This window comes from Tympanuchus pallidicinctus, unplaced genomic scaffold (genome assembly GCF_026119805.1).
Source record: "Tympanuchus pallidicinctus isolate F22 unplaced genomic scaffold, pur_lepc_1.0 scaffold1, whole genome shotgun sequence".
Taxonomy (NCBI): domain Eukaryota; kingdom Metazoa; phylum Chordata; class Aves; order Galliformes; family Phasianidae; genus Tympanuchus; species Tympanuchus pallidicinctus.
The window spans coordinates 60543486-60567312 of record NW_026294618.1 but is presented as its reverse complement, the minus strand read 5'-3'; the positions used below and the strand labels follow the sequence as shown (position 1 = coordinate 60567312).

Here is a 23827-nt window from a genome sequence, read left to right as displayed (position 1 = left end):
GAAACTCTGCAGCTTTTTATCTTCTTTTCTCAAAATATGGTCTTTGTAGCATCTTTGACAATATCCTATTATCCTATCCAACTATTTCTTTTATAATGTTCCAGCTATAATAGAGGAGAAAATATAGAATAACAGTTATACCTAAGGCTAGTGAAGTTTACATGAGGAAAGAAAATAGAAATGAGTTTATAAGTATGGTCATTGTTCTTAATGTCGCCTATCAGATGTTGCTCTTTCTGGCAGAAAAAAAAATCCATCTTTCAATTCCAGGCTGATGTAAGAGGAAAAACAATACATGTGATTTTCCAACTAAGGAAACTTTCTGATCTGTAAAATGTAACACAGGTTTCCATAAATGAAGATAAAAATCCCTTTTACTGAATTTCAAAAAAGTATCTTCTTGGAGTTGTTTCAAAACGTTTATGTCACAATAAACAAAAGTGAATGGTTTTGGATTTCTGCTTGTTTGTTTTTCTTTGTTTTTATAAGCAAAGGGCCAATCAATCCAATGAATACATGTTCGTTCCCTATTCCTAGTTTTCTTCTTCCTCTTCAACATCCAAATGCATCCAATGTCTTTCACCGTGGTAAGTATATTACCTTTAATCTTTCCATATTGCTCTAAGATTCTCTCTACTTGCTCAACCTCTGCTCTTGTCTTTTTAAAAGCATGCACAATTTTCCCTGCGTCCTCACATTTTTTCAACTCAGCCCTCCCTGAAACTTTTCTTCTTTCATCTGTGACCCAGCTGAACCACCTACTTGTTTCTTCAATCTCTGTCCATGTTTGATCTGCCAGGAGTACATCAGCAAAGTTTGTAGTCTGGCTGGTTGACTCACATTAGTTTTTATTTGGATCCTCTCTTTCTCTGCATGTAGGCATCTAGACAAAAAGGATAAAGATCGGCTATAGCTATCTACTTTCCCAGAAGTGAAAAGAACTGAACGATTTTGAGATATCTAGATATTGACATATACAGCTGAAAATGGCCAAAATTGCTTTAAAATGTTACGAGGGAAAGAAGTATTACTGGTGGCCAATGAAAAAAAAACTGTTTATATAAGCATAATTTCTTCAGGAAGCCAGGCTAAAAATGGCCATTGAATGGGGACAGTATCTGGCCATTTAAATTTATTACGTTCAACCATTTAGTAACTTAAAGTTGTGGAGACAGAGGTTACTGTGAAGGGTTACTAATCCTTGGGCTATAGATTTGCAATGTTCAGCCAGGCAATTAGAGCAGCTACCAGGAAGAGTAAAACTTTCATGCTCAGATATGAAACAGATTTACTAAAAATTGATTAACGTCATATCCTTGCTGTATTAAAGATAGATAACAAGCTTCTGGCTGCACTGTTTAAAATCTTACCAAAGAACATTCTTGCTGTCTGCAGAGCCACTATATTTCGTGTGGCATTAAACAAACAAACAAATACTGTTCTGGTCCATAGGCTAACGTGACAGATGCCTGCAAAGTCATTCATTATGAGGCCAGATTTTCCATGGATATTAAACACTGAATATTATTTTGTTGCTAATTTGGCATAAAACAGTGATGTGATGCAGATCTTTTTTCTATTGAATGAAGAAGTACAGTTCAGTCTATGCAACATCTTAGCTGAGTATCTAATATGGGATCTTACGTAGGTCATAGCAGAGACAAGTATATGAAAGCTACTACACTAGTGAGATAGATAAAAATAGATTGAAAAAAAAGGGGAAAAAATGATAGATTGAGAGAAAATTCAGTTGATCATTTCCTGTGGCAATATTTATGTAAAGTGTTGATAGATCTCAGACCTCTTAGTTTAGTAACTCATTGTGAGCAAGGAAAGCATGACACAAATATAATTCTTCTAAGCAAATAATCTGGATTTTTTCAGTGACGTATCTAAATGACTACAGCTTTTTATTTGGAAAATGTATTGACATTAGAACTGAACTCAGCCAGAGATGCTTCTTGGAAGTAAGCTGAAAAGCAAACAGCCCACAGGTAGTGAGTAGATTAGCCGGACCTCCGTCACAAGTCTCTCAGGTGGAGAAGTTTTCAGTGAGTACCAGAGCACGTGTACATTACGTTTTGTCCGTTAAATAAGAAAATCACTGTGAAATCAGAACTAAAAGTCCAAATGAGCACATTACACTTTGACCAAACAGTGGCAGTTGATTTTATGTAAACTCAGTGTACAAATAAAATCCATCTGTTTTCTCCAACGAGAAGTCTAAATAAAAGGGATGCATTTTAGGAAGAATCATAAAACTTTGCCACAAATTTTGATGGAATGTAGATAAATGTAATATGTAATAAAAAATATTTTAAAATGGTAAAAATGTCTGTATCTTTTTTTTCGTCTACATGAGAAAAACACATTTACATACCTAGATAAAATTATGACAACCTTATCAGATAGGTGTCAAGCTCAGCAAAATGTGGACGGTAATTTCAGCATGATCATGCTTCTTAACAGGGCTTATACTCTTAACGATTATTTTAGGATTACAAAGAGTGATTAGGAGCCTAGAGCATCTCCCATACAAAGAGAAGCTGAGGACCTGATAGTGAGAGAGCACTGGAACAAGGTGATCGAAGAGGTCATGGAGTCTCCTTCTCTGGAGGCACTCAAAACCTGCCTGGATGCTTTCCTATGTAACATACAGGAAGCAAATTAAGAAGGGGTTTATGTCATATTTTATGCATCACTAAAGAACCCACCCAACATAAATGACCAGCAGAATCACTTTACCTCTGAGTTAATATTATTAAGGCTAATTAATTTTAGAATAAACGTCAGGTTTTTTTGTTTGTTTGTTTGTTTTTTAATCAAGCAGCAATGTTCAGGACTCCTGAAAAACCAGTTTTGATGTTGAGGATGGTGGTCTTAAGTCTGTGACAAAAAAAGATTGGGCAACTTAAATTGTCTCATCTTATGACTTACCCAAATTTACAGAAAAAAAAAAAAAAGTGAGGCCTTTTTATTCTTCGATCAGCAGATTATTTGCTGCCACAAAGAAACAGACCTGATTTAAACTTAGCCCTTGTTTTACCCAAGTTAATATTTTCATTTAAGTAAGATTCTTCCCACAGAAAAGCTTGTTTCATGAATCTGCCTGTTTAATGATAGGAATCTGCCGTGCATTCAGCTAACAAAATGAAATATTTTGCAAAATGACATCAAGGAAGTCCTCAAGTGAGTTAGAGGGTGGATTGCATAATACGAATCTGAGATCAAGGGCCTAAGCTGTAATGGTTCTTTTCTAAGGGCGTATTTATGCTGCATCTGTGCAAAGCAGTAGAGAATGTTATTCTAGAGTAGACGGCTATGATGCAGGAGAGGATCCTCGCTGATGAATCAGAGGATGTTTTACACGTAATACAGAACCTTGCAGTTGCATGAAATAAGTTTCCACAGGGAGATGGAAGTATAAGGAAATAGGAACTGCACATACAAGACGAGCAGATATCTCAGTGCAGATAACTTCAGCTAACACTCAGACCTACAGGGTTTTGTTTTGTTTTGTTTTTTAAAAGTGCTTCAATGCAAACAGCAGCACAAAAAAAAAAAAAAAAAAAAAAAAAAAAAAACCCTGCAGTAACTATCCTTTGTGCATAAATGCAAATACTTCCAGAGTAATACACACATCAAGCAAACAGGCTCAGATTTTACATCATTTTAGTATGTTAGAATATAAAATGGCCAAGAGCTAATACATGCTCCATTCCAAGATTCTGCCACAAGAACAGTTATATCCATGCTTTAGGCAATTCTCTTCAGCTATCACTGCAATAAGAAGTTAGCATTCTCAAAACTTGCCCACCTTTACAAGTACTTCAAGCATTTCACTCTCTTATACTAATGATGTGTTTGCTTAAATTTTTGTGGCCTAAATTTGTATACTAATGCAATGAAATATTTTCTTTGATCTGAAATAACTTTAAGGAAGACTTCCAATAACACTGTTGACACAGATAGAAAAAGTGGCTTTTTACCATTTGCGAAGATCATTCACCAAGACTGTGGCATCCCTCCTCACAAAGGTCAGCAAAAATCCACATTTGCACCACATTATCATAATCTGCAGCTTTAACGAGCTATTTCCAAGAAGTTTTGAGTGAAAGTTATAAAGTGAAAACTTATCCTAGAGAGGAGTGCAAGTCTATCAAAAACATTTTCCTGAGCAGAAAGAAAACAGTGGGGCACAACAAGAACCAGAACAACAAGTGAGGATGGTGGGGCTCAGAAGACTTTCGGAAGTGAGTTGGAAAGAGGACAACACAGAGGAATCAGCCTCATAACAGCTAACAGAGACCTACTTTTGCTGGGACAGGAGGTGCTAGGACACAAGGAAGCTAGCTTCTCGGCTTATTGCTGCTCTCACTATACCCCCAGGAGGCATATTTGATGATGCCTATCAGTCTGAGGAGATCCTTATACTTTCTACTTTGTAGTGGAAGTGTCACAGAACATTTATGAAGTAGGGACACTTGACGTTTATAGACCTTGAGCACGGAGCTCCTTGCTTGCATAAACGTATTCATTCCTAACCCCTTTCTGAACAAAAAGCAGGCACTGAATCATTCTCATCCAAATGTCACTGAACTTCTCCTGGTTTAGGCTGCTGGCAGTTCAGCTCTCAGAGCCAGTGTCCAGAGACATGGTTATAATAAATTTGATGGAAATAACATTGCCGCTTGATTGACACAGACAGTGACAGCAGGTATCAAGCTCAAGGTCCATATGACTGCTTAGTGAGAGCTCAAATCCTCAAAAGCTAAATACTACCAGATTAAAGAAAAGATCCTGTGCTTTTGACTGCTCTCAATGTTCATTTCTATTAAGTCTGTATTTTCTTTTTTAAAACAATTTATTGCTAGGGCTAAATACTAAATTCAGTCTCCTGCTGACAGATTCTGTCTAGCTACATTGAGTTTGTGGGGAAAAAAAAAATAACATGGAAAGACATGGACGTTTCAGCTGTATCTGTAGCACATCACCAATTTTATTTTGGGTAAAGCAATGGTTAAACTTTTGTGAGTAGTAAACTGTCACTAATGCTTCTGGGTACTACAGTAAGTTCTGATACTCTATATAATGATGCCAATTTGCAGAATTACATCCTCTGTAAACCAATACAAGTTAAAAAAAATCTCAGCGCTAGCCAGGAAGATCAGTGTCTTTAGCATAAAAATATCATTAGCTTTTTTTTTTGTTGTATTAATAACCCACAGTATGTAAAGCAATCACTCAGTTTTGGTGCAGTAGAACTGAAATAGTCCCATAAATCAGAACCAAATTACACATATTTAGAATAAAAGTTGTTCTGTTTATCAAGTAGCTTGATAACTTGCTTCTTATGCCAATGTTTAGACGCTTCTCAGGGAATTTTGTGGGAATCAATAAACTAAGATGACGTGTGCATGACATCTATGAATCCAAATACCAGACTGATCTCTAGACAGCCAGCCATAAGCTCTGTGTAAGAGAGGTGTGACATGATCTGACAAATTTGGCCAGACTTCAGAGGTTTAAACAGCACTACTGGCTTTCCAGCACTACTGTAATGTTTGACTTGGTGAGTTGACAACTTACCTTTTGAACATCCATTGTTCATAACACTTCTCCTAAATTATAAGATTTTGGGGACAGGAATCTTCTGTTAATTCTGCATTTACACAGCAGCGAGCTGTAAATGAAGAAGAGCTTGTAGATAAACTAATTCATTAAGTGATAACCTCATAAATCTTGTCCCTGTTAAAACTCATGCAAGGCTTTCCAGTTCTGTCATTTGTTTTTAATCCCCAATTATGGCTACACATGTCAAATGAATAAAAGATTTCTCACTTGTATAACAGAATCCTATGCAGCTGTGACAATTTTTTTGTCAACCTACAACACGGACATCTACATCTGAGCCTTCTGTCCCGAAGTACTTTGAAAATCATTAGAGAAATATATACATTTCTAAGATATCTTAAGCAGATATCTAAAAAAAGTTAGCTTCCCTAAAAAGGTATTTCTTCTCAATGATAGGATAAAGGTATAATGAAGCAAATATCTCAGACACATGCATCTGAATTTTGAATATCTAATGTTAAAGGAAAAGCTCACTCAGTTTGCCTTAGACCTTTATTTGCAAAGTAGTTGCTTCATGACTTGCTTTAAAAATGTTTGCTTATTTAAGCTTAGAGCTCTGCATTTGTCCTTACTGAATTGCATCCAATTTATTTAAATTATTTCCCTAATTTGCCAAGATCTTTTAAAGTCTGTCCTCACATATATTTACAGACCGTCATAGCTTGATGTCATTGGAAATTTAATAAGCACACTACACTATTTAATCATTGACTACCTACCCAATGATTCAAGTCACTAATGAGAACATGATGAGAACCGGGCGCAAGACTGATCTCGGCAGAACACTACTCAATACATAATGCTACCCAACAAAGAACTGTTAATGACTAAGCATGGTTTCCTAATCATTTGTGCAACTGTTCAACAATTCTGTGAATTATTACTTATAAGCAAAGGTCACATAAAATGGTTCAAAGCCAATTGTGGAATCTAAATATTATCCTATACATTCAGTACTTCTTAACAGCAAGGAAGAAAACTTAGAAGATTTGTTTCTGACAAATCTATATTGGTTTTTGTTCATTATATAGCAATTTTTCTGAATATTTTTTTAATGAAAATGTATATTTTCATTTTTTAATTGCCAAAATTAAAATTAAGATAGTTGCTCCATAATCCCCAGTCCACCTGCCACCTCCCTTAAAAATATGCATTCTATTTGCCCTTTTTCTTTCACGATCTTACTCCAGATTGAGTAGCACTCTCTATTTGAGCAGCCTTCTAGATTGTTTTTATGCAAACATTGAGAAGAAAAAGGAACTACTTGTACATCCTCAGATCTTTCCCTGATGGAGAACCATACAGCACAAAAATAAAAAGCAGTATCCTCAGTCTCACATAGACATTTCAAGGTAAGCCTGTTCTTTGATAATTGGAAGATGAATTTTATGAGTTTCAGAAAACTTTAAAGAGTTTAATTCAGTAGTGTCTACTTAGTTCTTCTAACCTGTGTTTTTGTCCCTTTATCAGCCTACTCTAAAACATACATTCACTATGCCAAGGAAGAATTTCAATTTTATAATGTCTGATGAACTCCTCTTTTACTGATGTTAAACACTGTAAATCTTGTACTTTCTCTTCATTATACTATTCAGTTGAATGCTTATGGCAGTGTATTGGTGTTTTAATACCTCACATTTTTCCATTTGTCACTCTAAAGAAATATGTTTATATATACAGAGCAATTGATTTTTATTCACCTTGGAAAGGCAGCATAAACTGAGTGAAAGTTCACATGGAGATCAACCTACAGTAGGATTTATAGAGAATGCAAAGATCCTTTTTCAACAAAAAGAAATTTAAATCAGTCCATTCCCTTATAAACTAAGGAAATGTTATAATTTATGGTATTTATAATGCAGATATCACCTTACTATTCATGGGATGCTGATATTTTAATAATGAAACAAAGAAAAATTTCTACTCTCATCTCTGAAAAATTCTCTAAGGGAGGTGGTGTTTATGATAATTCGGTCTGTGATAAAAGTACTCGAAACCATAATGAAATGACTGTTCATAGAACAGGTTCAAAGAGTTTTGAAGAGTTTTAATTCTGTCATATTCTTAAAAAATATGGCCATGCCTACAGATCTCAACAGCGGTGAACACTGACTTGGAAAACATTTATGTGGAACTCACACAGCCAAGGGTCATGGGCTGGACTACATGCCATGTGAGGAGAAGCTAAGGAAACTGGAGTTACTCAGCCTGGAAAAGTCTGAGATGGGACATTATTGTTGTCTACAATTGACTAAACAGAAGAAACAGGGATATCAGAACCATAACATTACCAGATGCACAACAGGCATCAAATACCATGAGAGTTGTACTGTGATTCAAAATGAAGATGAACTCTTAGATTTTAAACACTTACAGAAAATTAATTTTTCATAGATGTCAAGTTTTTGTCGAGGCAAAAACAGTACTGTATTTTAAATAATTGTCTTTTATTTTTGATTACATATTTTGTCTAATCATTTGAAAGTATTCTACATTTACATTTGTATTTATTTTCCCACATGAATTTTGACTTAAGCAGATTAATATTGAACATTTTCAAGTAGTATATAGTAACTTCAGTTTACAAGAAACATTGGTTAAATGTTGAATCTTTTTTTCCTGAATATAATGAAAAAAGCAAGCTACAATTTAAATAACTACATTTGAAGAAGAGAGGAAATCATACAGGAATAACAGGAAATTCTGCACTGATCTTTTTAAAATACTAAGTAATATCCCTTACAACTTGAAATCTAGCTTATAATGAATGAAATTAGTTCATATTATTCATCACTGGAATTTCAAGAGAGATACTTCTCCTTTAGTATCACTATTCTATTTTTGGGAAAAATAATTTGACATTCATGTCAAAAAGTGAATATGGAACAATTTGACAGATCTCTCTGGGAAGATGAAAGAAGCTCTATTACATGAAGAAAACAGAGACAAGGCAAAGAACAGAATTTCTGAGCAGAGGAAAAAAACAGGTGTTAATTACCCTGCAATTTCTTAGTACTATGCTTCAGCTTGCATCAGAAAAGTAAAGCTATGTACTGATCCACGCAATTCGTTAAGTCAAGTGGAGTTTTTCCTCCAAGATCTGATTAGCTTAATGAGCATGTAATTTCATTCACAGTTCCATCTACCTAATAAAGGGCAAATGCATGATTGAACATCCAGTGTTTAGAATAGAATCATGTTAAGTAGCAAAATTTTGTAATTTTTTTTTAATCATCTTTCATGCAAGGGGCACATGTGAAGGATGATCAGGCAGTTCAGGATAGCTCTTGGGGTTCTCTTTTACTAATTGCTGTTTAAATGTTCTTGATGAATTAATCTCATTCAGTTTTAAGTTCATGCGTCCCTTTAATTTTGAAAGCAACACCTCACACAAATAGCATCTCCTACAGAAAGTAGTTTCAAGAAGTTTGGAAGAAGTCAGTGTCTGCAATGAGTCACAGAGCTGCATAGGAAGAAAGTATGCTGGTCTTAAAGTAATTACATCATAGAGTTCATATCCCACTCAATACTGGATATGGTGGAGATGCTGATATGAGGGCCAGGTAACTGAAGCCCATAAAAAATAGGTATGAGAGTAGGCAGTGAAGACATTCTGTAGTGAGAAAAACTAACTAGAATGAACAGTTCAAGAAGCATGTTTCTGCCCAGGTTCTGAGAGGCAGACAGACGACATCCAGGAGAGTTTCCAAGAGAACAGCATAGAGGCACAGGAGTAGCAGATGTGATTCAACGTGTCTGCTGCCAGAAAGGTACTATTTAGCTCTGACTACAAAATCAATTCCTTCATTAGCAACCTTACCAGAATTTTGGTCCTTCTCTCTTGAAGACAAATGCACCAGTCACCAGTCCAGCAGTCCCTGTGAACAGAGCAAAAAGACCACATATGTGAGAGTTTGGCAGAAAAAAGAAAAAAAAAAAGAAGGAAAAATATAATAGCTAATTTTAGTTTGATCAGTGTTGCCTTGGTTATAGCCAAATAAATACAAGGAAAGATGGCTGGGTGTAACAGAGCACCACTCAGCAGCGCCTCTGGCCAGAGACTGTTCCAAACGCATAGATTTACAGAACTTTTAGCAGCTCATTCCAACGATCTTCTAACCAAGATTAATCTCTGTAATGAATACCTAGAGAAGAAAAAACCTTCATTACTATTCCTATTTTTACATCACATTTCATTCTAAGCACACATTATGTTCATTACATGTACATTATGTTCAAAAAAATCATCCTAATAAGAAATCCATACGAATTTTAAAGAGACAGAAGGAAAGTATATGAAAATAATGACTTAACCACATATAGTTAAGAGAACAAATGCTGTTCTAAACTAAAATAGATTATTAATCACAGCATAATAGAAACACTCATTTTCAAATGAAGCATTACTCACAATACAATGTATAATAGATTTTAAAAAACAAATCTTTTTAAATAAAAGTTCACTTTTAACAATCAAAGAAACTGACAGATACCTACTTTACAACCTTGGGTGTAGTGAAATAGGGTCCCAACAGAAGGCTGTGTAAAATATTGCATCTGTAACTAGGCCAAAGACTGACTCTCTAACTGGAAATGAGCTAAGTTGTGCTACCGAAAATTTCTTGGAAAAACATTTTAGATCTTTTCATTTCAAAAAACAGTTAAGCTTAGATTTTGAGAAATAAAATATTGCTTGAATTATGGGCTATTTTAAGTGGAAAAAAGGCTAGAATAAAAAATCTGCATAATACAAATAATTGTCCTCTAGCTGAATTAAAAAAAAAAAAAAAAAAAAAAAAAAAAGCAGAGATTAAGAATTTGGGTGCCTAGAGAGCAGGAAAAAGGAAAAAAACAACTGCATATTCCCTGCTGTACTCACTGTCACACACACACACACAAAAAATAGAAGGGGAAACAAATTAACATGGACAGAGATACCTTCCAGATGCCAAATGAAGTCCCACTCTGTAGAGAGTTTCTTCCCTCTAATTTTAGCATGTGAAAGTTTAGCACTAGAGCAAGTCATTCATACTACCTCTATTGAGAATGAAAAGAGACAGACATATTGAAAAGATAATTTATCCTATTTGACTTCGATCCTATTATGAGAAGAATTTGCTCTCCAAGGATTTTTTTTTGCTGTTGTTCAATGGGATTGACTAGATGAATAGCTTAAACTGTAAGTAAATGAATGTCTCAAGTTACATGTCTGATTTTTATATAAAGTCAGATAAAAGATGCCCCACTCACATTTGAAATAACAGGATAAATTGAGATATTTTTTGTTTAGGAAAAAACAAGTGAAATAAAAAAAGAAACAAACACTGTTGTTATAATTCGTAACTATTTCCTGATTAGTAATTTCTGTTTTATCAAGAGATTCCTTTTAAAATATAAAAAGAGAGATATCTGAACTTTGAAAACTGAAAGCTGTCTTCAAAAAAAAAAAAAATAAAATAAAATAAAAATCAGTCATTAACAAAAGGATTAACTGGATATTTCATTAACCTAATCACATTTTTTATATAGTCCTGAAAAATATGATGGAACTAATATAACTAACTGTTATGTGCAGATTTGACTTGAAGAATGAACTCTGTAAAAGCATAATAAGCATTTATTATTTAGTTACTTTGGATAGGCTGAAGATATACACAAGCAAATGTCTCTTATCACACCACACAGGATATTACCAGCAGAAGCTAATGCTATAGCTGACTGAGCTCTCCATTCAAATTAAGCATTACAGATTCGTGACAAGCTCATTCATGATTTGCACATGGGAACAAAAATATGTTCAACAACTTGGCATAAGAATAAAACTCTGTTTTAGAGTTCTGTGATAATGACCTACAGATATTTTATAAAGATTTACAGACTGGATTTAAACAGATTTCATTTGAAATAAGACCTGATACCACATTTAATACTATCCAAATATCTCACATGCTTCTTAATTCTTTTTTTCCCCTCATTCAGACAATATATTTTGAACTTTTTTTCACACCAAAATTCATCAAATCAAATTAATTATCAAAGTCAGTTTATCTATCTTTTATATGGGAAAGCCTGCTAGTACATGTAGAATGAAAAAAGTAGAGCGGAAAGGATTCTTGAGGAATTTCTTCCTCTCTGTCTCTGTTCTTGATTGCTACCATGTCTGATGAAATGCTTCTGAGTTTTTGAGAATAAAACATCTATGTATGCTCCATGCTCCTTGTTTATATTAGTTGTCACAGTTTGATTCTTAAACTTACATTTTCACTGTCAGTGAAATATTCTGATGTTTCTCTCTTACCTAGAGTATATGGTATCTTTGATGCTCATATTTGCTTGATAAATAAATATATATCAGTATCTACTTACATACTGTCAGAGTTAATGACTAGATTCCCTGGCTAGTACTAGCTTCAACACAGCTCTGCATGGAATACATGGTTACTAAGTTCTCAATAAGCATTACTGGAACATGAGGACAATAGACTCAGCTGACACAGAGAACTTGCCATACAGTTTTCAACATGGAAAAGAATTAGGGAGAGTGCAATACCATTCATTTAATCCCTGTCAAGCTTTATATGCAGTTGTACTTCAAAGTCTTAAAAATTTCTACTAGACTGGGTTTGCAAGCCAGGTATTGCAGAGAGTTGTTACATTCTTTCAAATTTCATGTTTATTTCTATCTTCGTGATTAATTTCTGTAACACATAAGTAAAAAAATAATAATAATAATTAAAAAAAAAAAAAAAATCAGACAATGTTAAGATACAGACTACCAACACAAGACAAATAGATTAGAGCAACTGGACATCACAATTTTACACCAGAGAGAATTACAGTGAATGTTCAGAACATCAGTTCTAAATCACAACTCTATACAAAATCCTATGGCTCAGGATCTGATTCTTTCCCAATTTTAATAGTAGGGCTGTCAAAATGTGGAAGTTACATGCCTCAAATCTAGTCAACTAATGAATAATAAAAAATAAGGGATATAGAAACACATACTTTTGAGATAATTTTAGCTGAAGAAATAAAAATTAATAATAAATATCAGGAGAATGAGAAAAAGTGATTTAATTAGGGTCAGTAATTAAAATGCAAAAGGAGAACTCAAGGTAGATAGATCTTTGCAAGGATCTGTATAGCAGAAGTACTTCCTGTATCATAAAGTTCCGTATAAAATTGCCCCAAATTATATGTAAATAACAAAGGTTTCAAGACAAAGCCTAGCAAAAAACAAGACTAGAAGATATTCAGTCCAGTATTCTCAGAAAAATAAAGCACAACTTCTGAGCAGCTGATGGAGACTTTCAAACAGCATAGGCTGGATCTGGTGCAAGCTGTGTCTGTTGATTAAATGGATTTCAAAAGTATTCATATGAACTAAAAAAAAAACCACATTTTTTTCAGCTTTTGAAACATCTTTACAAACAGTTCATTCCTCTCTTTTAAGCATTCTGAGTGAGAATAGAAACAACTTGTTTGCTCATTTTTTATTTTATTCAGTAGGATTATATCTGTGCTCTTTTGTTTTTTCTCCCACAGATAAAAATATTAATTATTCAAAGAAAAATAAATATAACACATCAGAATTTATTAAAACCATTGTCCTAATAGGACAAAATTTAAATAAATGATTAATTAAAACCAGATATTTGGTGGAAAAAAGTAGAATAGATACAAGTGAGTTGATCAAAGCAAAGCAGAAATTACAGAACTAGTGATTTTGAAGTCCAAGGCTTCTTATCTCCTGGTCACTACTGCACTGAGTCACAATACTCATTTCAGAGAGATTTGGCTAAGTGCCTGTCTTTCCCTTGGAGAAAAAAAGTTTCAAATACCTCATATACACAGTGGTATTACAGAAGCCATTAAATCTGAAGAGGTAAAGTAATAATGCATAGTGTTAAGAATAAATCTAGTATGAAAGTAATTCAGTAATAATTTATAATAGCAATGTACCTCACGCTTGAAATTATTAAGCAGATAAAATTGAAGGAATTGATTAGACCTGCTTATATATTTCATGAATAAAAATGTTTCATGCTCAATCTATGATTCCTGCAAACATCTACTTCTATGAAAAACCTACTTATACTAAAATTTACCAGCCCAATCTCATAGTCATGACTATAGAAAACATTCTCTTCACGTTTAGTTTCTAATCAACACAATTTTGTTACTCCAAACTACTCTCAAACCCTGTGTAATATATCCTCAATTGTTTCACTGGGCAGTTCATAAACTGATGCTACCTAGGCCCCTTTACAGACAATTGTTGTTACCTACTTCACTAGCAAATTCTTTACAAGCAGTCCCTGAAGCCTAGACTACAATTGGGTTTTTAAGGCCCTGGCAAGTGTGATCACAGAACTATGGTTTTGTTTCTTTACTATTTTAGAACAGCATTGTATTTTGGGTAAGTTTACACATTTAAAAACCCATGATAATATACATATACATAAAATAATTCATTGAGAAGTATACAAAATTCTGATTTAATCCACTATTAAGCCTATTCATAAAATTTCTTTTTATTCGTTAATTTAGCTTCCCAAATGCCTGAAGAGTAGACGTATCTTGGCAAAAACAATTTAAGTCAGAACATCTGTAAATTCTGACCCTTACATTAGAAGTCTCACCTTCAACCTGCTTACATTTTAAGTACTATCTTTACCATCTGATCAGTTGAAACAGATGGAAAAAGTTTTGCTTTTTAAGTAAATGGAATACAAAATGGTTTTAACTCTTTCTCTGACAGACCACAGTCACACTGACATATTTGTTTAGATTTCTTCTAGGAAAACTTGTCCTAGTATCAGAGATCAGACTAACCATTTTAATCTTTCTCCATTGAGGCAGTAAGAGCACTGATGTGAAGGCTTTTCCTGGAATTTTCTATCTTCCCCCTCACTTTTCTTCTATTTTTCTTTTCATAAGATACAGAACAATAGGAAGAACTTCTCCTAGTTTTGCTTTCCATAGCTGAGAAATGTTAGAGTAATCTAAAATATCAAGAAGGTAAGTAAAATGAAAAAAAAAATTATAAAATAGTTTTGCAGGAAAACTCCAATGGATTCTTACGTTCATCGTTTTCATTACTTGGAACAAAATAGAAAAAACTTCTTACTCTTAGTAAGAAAGCTCTGGAAATTATCCACTACAATCATCTGTGGGACCATGGTAAGAACTGAAAACATACACGCTCAATTACATTTCACATATTCACTGATCTTTACATGCAATAACCTGAGAGGTGATACAAGTGACCATGTGATCAAGGAGCCAATGAGGGCAACCACCTTGCTGGATTTGTTACTAACAGACCAGGAAAAATTGATTGGGAATGGGAGGAAGAACAAAGTTAAGCTCTTTCAGTAGAGCGCAGTGATGGGACAAGGAGTGAAGGGCACAAACTGAAACACAGGGTCTTCTGCCTAAACATGTGAAAATGAAATCCATACCATGAGGGTGATTAAACAAAAGCTTAGGTTGTTTACAAAGGCTATGAAGTTTCTGTCCTTGGAGATATTCGAACCCAGAACAGATACATACCTGAAAAATCTAGTGTAGGTAACTCTGCTTGAGCAGATGATTGTAGTGGATAATTTCCAGAGCTTTCCCACCTCAGACATTCTGTGATTCTTTTTAAAAATAGTCACTTAATAAAAATAGCTTATTCAAAGAAAATTATTATGGAAACTGACTACGATTATCTCTGTTATTTAAGCATTTACATTGATTAGACAACATTTGACAATTTTCATCAAATTGTCTTCTGTACACCAACCTTTCATTTTTTTCTCTGACAAGATTCGAGTAGTAGCTAAATCCCTGGTTGAAGCCAGACTCCAATGCCCTAGAAGGCAAATTCAGACATGTATGCAGAAAGTATACCACTGGAGACCATTCTCCGTGAGTAATATTCAGGTGAGGCAGAATCTGAGCCTGGCAGATTGCTCAGAAACTGGATTTGATGGGAGAAAGGAGAAACATCTTATCTCTGCTATGAGAAGATCAACCTGAATATGAAACACTAAGCTTTTTTTTCTTTAGTTACTATTTTTAAACATCTGTTATACAAGATACAAGTCATTAAGTGACATCTCGTATGTGCAATGAAGACAATCTCATGCTTTAATCTCCAGCAAACAGTGATGGGTTTATGGCACTACCTTCCAACAAAGGCAACCCCACACAACAGGGCTCAAACCCATTCGGGGCTATTCTATGCAGGAGCACCCAGGACCGTTTTCCTCACTGAGTTGATTCTGCAAAACCTCTGTTATGAGCTGTCTGTAACACTCAGATACCGAACACCAGGGACTGTGTGGTATTTCTCAGCAGAAGTTTAGCTCCACAGTCACCAAAATATCACCCACTCTATTTTAGAAACTTGTGTCTTCTAACCTGTTCCCCTTCTGAAGAAACACCATTTGCTAATGGCAGTCACTAATGTCTCCATGTGGGCTGAGAAGACCTCTTCCTGCCAAGGAGTAATGATGGGTGGAAGACAAAAGCGAAAACAAGCAGTGGTTATCCATATTTCTCAACACAGGAATTTCAAAAATGGAGTTCTGTATTTACCATCCTGGTCTTTGAAAGTTTCCTCTCCCACCTCCTGTCACTTCTGAAACAATTTCAGGCTGCCTACAAGCAGCTCTGTTCCTGGGGAGTAGAATTTCTATTGGTTACATTGTATCACAAATGACACCTCTGTACTTTGCCTACTTTCTTCTCATGCTTTGACAACTTGCCATTTGATTACATTGGAATTTAAGCAGAGCACACACTGCTATGCTTCTTTGCTTTGGAGCACTAGTTCAGAAAAACAAACAGGCATGAAGAAACATTAAGCTGATTTCATTCCAGTTGGGTGACTTTAGATGGTAGCAAGACAACTCTTCCACCAAGATGGCACATGGAATAAACAATGTAACTGTTTTGTTCTTAAGCAGCTGATCTTTCTTATTAGCAGATTTCAAGCAGTTTGAGAAGACTTACTTTCTTCTACAGAAATTAAACTGAAGCATCTAGAAAAACAAAATCCCAAATGGATCACATCTCAGAAAAACAAACTTTTTTTTTTTTTTTTTTTTTTTTTTTTTTTTTTTTTTTTTTTTCAAATTCCAAGGCACAAACATAACTGCAACAAAATGAATGGCAGAGCTATTCCCTATTAGATTCACCTTTGGCTTGATAAAAAGCGTGTTTCTAGTCTCTCCAAAAAGAATGTACCTCTTTCCTGATTAATAAATCATTTCCATTCTTCACAAAATATTCTGTCTTCCCATGTCAGGAGCACAACTTAACAAAGAAGAGCTGATTAAAGCTTGGACATGTAAAACATGAGCAATACACAGCAAATCCTTTCAAAGCTGTATGCTATTATAAAGGATTGATTTCACGTGGAATGGCTGAACATAGAAAAATGAACACTAGAAAATAGGATTTGATTGTTATATTCTAGAAAACTAGGTGTCACAGGCGAACTAGAAAAGAGCAATTTTGTCTAGATAATAAAGTGACATATGAGGAGAGATCAACAAACCATTAGTTACACACAATAGCAACCAACCCAGAAAAGCAGACAAACTGAAGACATTTGGATTTTCCTGGAATTTAACTAATGTAAAGGTCAGAAGCTAACGCAGAGGGGTGAAGGGCATGAGGAAAGACTCCAGAATGGGCATAAAACTAGTGAAAAGTGTTTCTCAGGTTCCTCACACTGAGGACTTGCGGAAGTCTAGCAACACAGTGAGAACAAATGTGTACAGTCTAATTCAGAGATCTTTCATACAACTCCCTTTGCTTTTCCATGAACTACTTGAGTAGTTCGTGCTACCAGTGCTCTGGATTACAGAACCACAGATGCCAACAAGCAGCTCACACTTACTGGATTTTGGTATCATGAAGGAATATTCCAGAGGTGCAAGTGGAATGTACAGAGAGTGGTGATTGAAGCAAGGCTTTTGTAATTGCATGCAGCTTGTTAGCTCATGGAGCTGGAGCCTCACAGGCAAGAAAAAAAATAGAGGAAATGGGACAACAACTAAAGCTATTTGAATTACTTGAATATAAATGGAAGATTAAAAGATAAGAAGAATTAAACAAATGAGGAAAAATGTCATTTTAATTTAACTAATTCTTTGTATGAAACTGGAGATAAAACAAATATCAATTATTCATTGAGAACCACATCCATTGGGTTAGATTTATTTAAATATATATATAAATGAATATGGCTTTTACACATTTAAGATGTTTATTTAATGAAAATGAACCATGTGATGCACTGAGGGATTATTACTTAAAAATAGCAGCACTTTATGATGCAGAAAAAAAGGCGGAATCTTAATTGTTGCTTTCATTTATATTTCATGTGCAGAAACCCCAGCATAAAAAAAATTATAAGAAGCTGACTAACTAACTCAAAGTTACTCAAAGAAGTATGGTTTTCTACTTTTTTTCCTAAAACTTATTCATTTATGCTATTATCTTCAGGTGAGAGCATGAAACTGTAAATTAAAATACAGCACTGCTCTGTCACATTTTGATGTTCAGAGGATTTCATGGCAACTTTTATTTTAGTCTGTTAACTATTAGAAAAATTGTACAAGTGGACCTCCTGTGAAAAAGCAAACTGCTTAGTACTCATCTTAAAAAAAAAAAAAAAAAAAATCATCTGCTCCTGCTGTGACTTACAGATGGGCACAGCTCTGTAGCTTTGCAATTTAATCTTTCCCAGAGCCTTTCAGGGAATTATGCAAAGGATGGCCATGTGAGCTGGTATGGCCACATCTGCACCTGGTCTTAAGAAGGCTCCTTGCAGAAATAAAAATATAGCTCAATATAGCTTTAGTAAAAGTCTTTCTACCACATCCCAAACAAAGCTGCTGTACCCAATGAAAATTTTTCTATTCCAAACCCAAATGAAATAATTATTATATGGGAATGTCAGCTAATGAGATTTCCCCCTCCCCCAGCTTTGATCATTTCTAATGGAATTATTCATTCAACATACATGCTATGTATGTAATACATTAAGTTTATTTATGAATTGGCAATTATGCAGTAATGAACACACAAAGAATGCTTAACATACAGTGTCCACCAATGATGCAGGGATTATGTTCTTTGTATATGGCATATGGTGAATTTGTATAGAAACTTAAAGCATTTAGAACAGACTAATGAACTGCATTTGCATTTCATTATTTTTAATAGTAGATATTTTATAAAAACATCATCATCTAAAACTCATCCAAAACATTTTTCTCCTATTTTGTGTGGTGTGCTTAAATTAGGAGATCAACTTAAATCATAGCAAAAAGTCATGCTCAAACACATACCCTGCAAAATAAAAAGAAAAGTGACAAGCCTCCCCCTGCACATTGTCACAAGTTTTTCCTTGATCTTGTTGGTGCTCACAACAGAAAATCTCAACCAAACTGTTTTTCTGTGCACTCACTGGGCTGTGATATCCACAGATCACATTAAAAGTAGAATTCCTACTTTCATAACAACTGCCACAATGGTGTGCATGTCTGCTGCCTGTAATGAGTACAGTAACATGCACCCAGGGTTGCAGGAGTAAAATCTGCAAGAAGCAAAGATATTAGTAGTTTATGGTTCAAGAATAGTTGATCTTAGACTTCTCATGGCTAAAAACCTCTGACGTCACTGGGCAAAAGGAAACAAGGTAAAAAAGCAGCTACATATAGAACTAACATTTATGCTTGACTAGAGGCAGTGAGAAAATAATAAAATTGGTTAGCTGATGAGACACCCTACAGGAATTTTTTCACAAAAACAGGAAAACACTGTTAAACTGACATTTACTCAGCAAGCCACCAACCAGAAGTGCTCGGGGCACCCCCTACACTGAAGCAAAATGCCAGAGCTGTATGATGATTAGACTTTGATAGATCCCACTGACGTCCCAAAGGCCCTTCTGTTTCTATTTTTTATTTCTTTCATCTGATCTTCATCCATAGTTTGACAAACTATTTTTAAGTGCCCATTTTCCTTGTGATCTGTATATTCCAGGCTCACAAAACAAATTAACTCAATATCTTAACCTGATCACTGACGCAGTTACTTGCTGTTTACCTGGCACCATAATCTGAAATCCAGTCAGTTTAGGAACCTAGAAGTAGTGACAAAATCTAATTACTTTAAAAATATGGACAAACATAATCCTACAGCCAAGATCACCCACAATTCATATGCTTTTAAGTCACATTATACTATTATCTTCAGTTTTTTTACTCTCTGAATTATGCTCCACAAAGTAAAAGATATATAAAAATAATAACCATAAAGTTTTTGTGTGGAAGAATTCTGCGTTGCTCAGAAAAGAGCTCAGAAAAAAAATCCCACTGAATGGCCCTCAACAGCAAAGGCAGACAGCACACGTGCAAAAGGTAGGTGATCACCATCACAATCATAAAGATGGTGGGGGGAAATAGGAAAATGGGAGAAAATTTCTCAAAACCAAAATTAATGTAGGGGTATTCCAAATCAGCACAAATATAATCAGCCGATTACACAATTTTTTCATCATTAAAGAGCAGAAAATACTAGTGAACAAGGTTAATTTATCTGCACATGCAGAATTCAGCTGCTCAGGCACAAATTTAGTGCCTTTTCAGCCACTTCACCATACCCAACTAGAGCAGAGTAGGTACAACAAGCACTTCTGATCTCATCAGTATTCAGAATCCTGTTTTGCCTGTTAGTCAGAGAAGAAGTTAGAAAGGGGTACAGGAACTCAGTTTGAGACAAATAAATGAAAGCTTCTCTATAGATTTTGTTACAATATAGGTCTGCTACCTACTAAGGCTAACATAGACTTAACTGACTAACTTAAAATATTACATTATATTTTAATATAATATTATTAATATAATTATAATATAAATAATATTATTAAATAATAATAATAATATTAAAAAACAACTAATGTTGATCTGTAGCGTGAATTCATCTTCTTTTGTGTATTTACATTTTCCAACAGAAATTTTGCATCTTCAGAATCAAAATAATTCCTTAATAATTCCAGTTTTTTATCCATCTCTGAATATTGAAAATGAGCAATAATGCTATAATGTGATGGAAAGTACTGTGATAACATCAGGGTGGTGAGGTCTTTGGCTACAACAAATGAGAACAATCCCAAACACAGCAGCCACAGATACAGAAATGAAGGAAAAGAGCTTCTTACCCCTGGAAGGCCCCCACTACAGGAGGCAAGAATCTCCAGCAAGATACCCTTATCTCCACTGCCAGCTCTTGGATAAGGTCTAGGAAGGGGTGGATCCTGACTCCACCTGTTCTGGTCACTCAGATGCACTGCATGCACCTGAGCTCCCCTGGGTTGGCCCTGCCTTCCCAATAGGTGCTCAATCACTACTTCAAGCTTCGACTTAGCATTTCCTCTGCACAGATAATTAGCCTTTTTTAGTATCTTGCTTAAGCTGGATGAAAACAAGTACCTTGTTTTCTACCTGTCATGTTTGTGCTACATAATAAAGCTTTAATAAGATAAATACTCAGATACTATGGTGATAGACATAGTGCAAAGAGATGAATATATCAGATGATTTGGTAAATTTCATTTTTTGAACCTCAGCAAAATTGAAAGGCATGAAGGGGCGAAGAGAATTTCCTAAAGGAAGTTCACGTTATCACAAATTAACCATTATTTAGTCACTAATTACAAGATGCTGCTAAGGGAGCTGTGCGTCTGTCAGAAAACTGTATTTATATTTAAACAAATCAGTAAATACTTGCATTGCAATATACGATCAGTGATGAATTCTACAGTAGAAGGAAAGTTGTCCTATGTTCTTTGAAACAATGCATCTTTTTTAGTTGTGACTATGAAGAACAAATGCTCAAATTTGGAATACATGTATTCCTATGTAATACTAGTCTGCTGTGGTAGGATGTGCTAGTATAATATGTTTTTAAATCAACCACAGAAGGAAGTAATATCTGAATGGACAACATTAATTCTAAAACTTTACGTTTGTTCCTTTCATTATTTTGAATGTCCCATAGATTTTGTTCTGAGGAAAATAACAGAAATTTACTCTACCATTTAAAGGATATATGTTCATCTTGTTAAAGCTGAGTTTGTATTTATCCAAATAACACAATAAGCGTGGACTCCTTAAAGAAAATAAGCAAAGGCATGGTTTTCAAATGGAAAATCCCTGGAACAAATCAATTATACCAAAGGAAACTTTCTACCTCCTAAGTCATGCAGATGAGTTTATAAACACCCTGGAATTCAGTACATGTTTAAGTGCAATTCCAGTTAACTTTGTTGCATGGAATGAGAGAAAAATACAATTTCTGTTCTTTTTTTTCTGATTGATCTAAGCTGCAGTAAATAATCGCACAACTGCATCTGAATGTTTTCTTTAATTCTAATTTGTAATTAATCTCTTTATGTTTCCTACATTGTCATCTGTCTCAACAACATTAAATTCCAATTTGTTGACATCTGGTCCAGGCTAAATCAAATCAAAGATGTTTGACATTGCAGAGCTGTACTCAACAAGCTCCAGATAAACGGCAGAGATTGGACAGAATTTCTCAAGCACTGTAACAGAACTCCTTCATACTCAATCCACATTGAAAAATTATATGAGACTCAAGTATTAGGAAAGAAAGAATCAAGAATTCAGAAGAGGAAAAAAGGTCTAGCTCCTTTTATTTAAATCTAAGTGTAGAATAGCATAATTCCAGTGGAGTCAGGAGAATTATACTGGATAGGGAAAAAACAAAATCAAAATAAGGAGAGAGGGGGAAAATATACATTTCATTATTTTGTAAAAATTTGGCTGGCTTTTAATATTTTGATGAGTTTCTTTATTATTCATAAATGCATCATTCTAGTCCTCTTGAAATACAGCTATAAATAAGCTTCCTTAAACAAAATCTATCTACCTGAAATTTTTGCTTAGGTAATGAATAAAACTTTCCTCCAGAAATCTGAAGCAGAGTCAAGAGAGCAACTCGGAAACAGGAGGTTTCAAAGTAGGAAATGATCTCATTTCTTGCAGATTGTCTTAGCTTCTTGTCTAACTAAAAACCTAAAATAGATTAGTTGAGTAATTTTTAAGCCTTTAAATCATTAAAATGACTGAAACATTTGCCAGAGTTAGTGGGCAGGAAGAAGCTCTCTTTTATACTACGCCAAGTTTTTTTTTAATCATTATGTCTGATTCAAAATTTGTAAGGGCTTAAAAGTATGTAATCTTGGAGGTCTTAAAGAATGTTTAATCTCTAGAAAGGGGAGAGAAAATAAAGGCAGTGGAACTGTACAATGAACAAAGATGAAGGGAGTAAAGAATCCTTGCATTGCAATCCTGGCTCTGAAAACAACTTGAAGTGAGCTGTCAACCAGTGATCTGTTCTTACTTCTGATTCTTCATTTGTGAAATGTAAATACATTCTAAGTTTGTGAGAATTACTGGGATTATACAGTGCTGTAAAATCCATAATCTGAGTTTAAACATGGGACATTTCAAATAAGAATGTAACAAGAAAGTCTATTGCACAAGAAAGATCTGGAAAGGTGGCATTGATGTTTTCATTTCTTCCAGGGTGGAGTTTCTTAGGAAAAATTACCTATTTTAATTTTATGAAGGTAATCACATTCTCCATGCTTTGCAGCATGGACTGCAAAGACTAACTATGTCAACACTGATCAGAGCACCATCCAACAAGACTCTTTGTCCTTTGCTGTATCCCCTGGGTTACATCTTACAAGAAAATCTGCCTGCCTACACTGACTACACTGCAGACTTTTTCCAGACAGTTTCAGAGATTGAACAGACAGCATCTGAGGGCTGCAGTGAGAGCCATTCTCTCGTGGGTTTTACAGTGTAATTTCATATACAGTTTGAGCTCAGTTGTCGTAATTCCCAAACTAGTGGCAAAAGTACTTCAATGTAATATTATTTTTATGTTGTGACTTGATGATGTCTAGAGGTTTCTTCAAACCTCTACAACTCTGTGAATTTATGTTGTTCCACAGAACGAAGATTTCTTGTTGGGGCATGTTTTTGTTTGTTTGTTTTTGTTGTTATTTGGTTATTTTATTTTGTATTACTTGTTTGTGTGTTTTAACCAATGATTGCCGTGCCAAATTATTAGCTCAGTACATGAAAAAAAA

At 34.6% G+C, this 23827-nt stretch overlaps 1 long non-coding RNA gene across 2 annotated transcripts; it reads right to left on the bottom strand.

Moving 5' to 3' along the window:
• Nucleotides 1–38: 38 nt before the first annotated feature.
• LOC128086253 (uncharacterized) lies at nt 39–20931 on the bottom strand. Of its 2 annotated transcripts, XR_008209310.1 has the most exons (6): nt 16225–16306; nt 15428–15496; nt 9455–9512; nt 5590–5683; nt 3990–4081; nt 39–883 (listed from the first exon to the last, which is right to left on the bottom strand). It is a non-coding gene; the product is annotated as an uncharacterized LOC128086253 (long non-coding RNA). The 2 variants fall into 2 exon arrangements; XR_008209307.1 differs by lacking the exons at nt 15428–15496; nt 16225–16306 and adding an exon at nt 20864–20931.
• Between the last annotated feature and the right edge of the window lie 2896 nt (nt 20932–23827).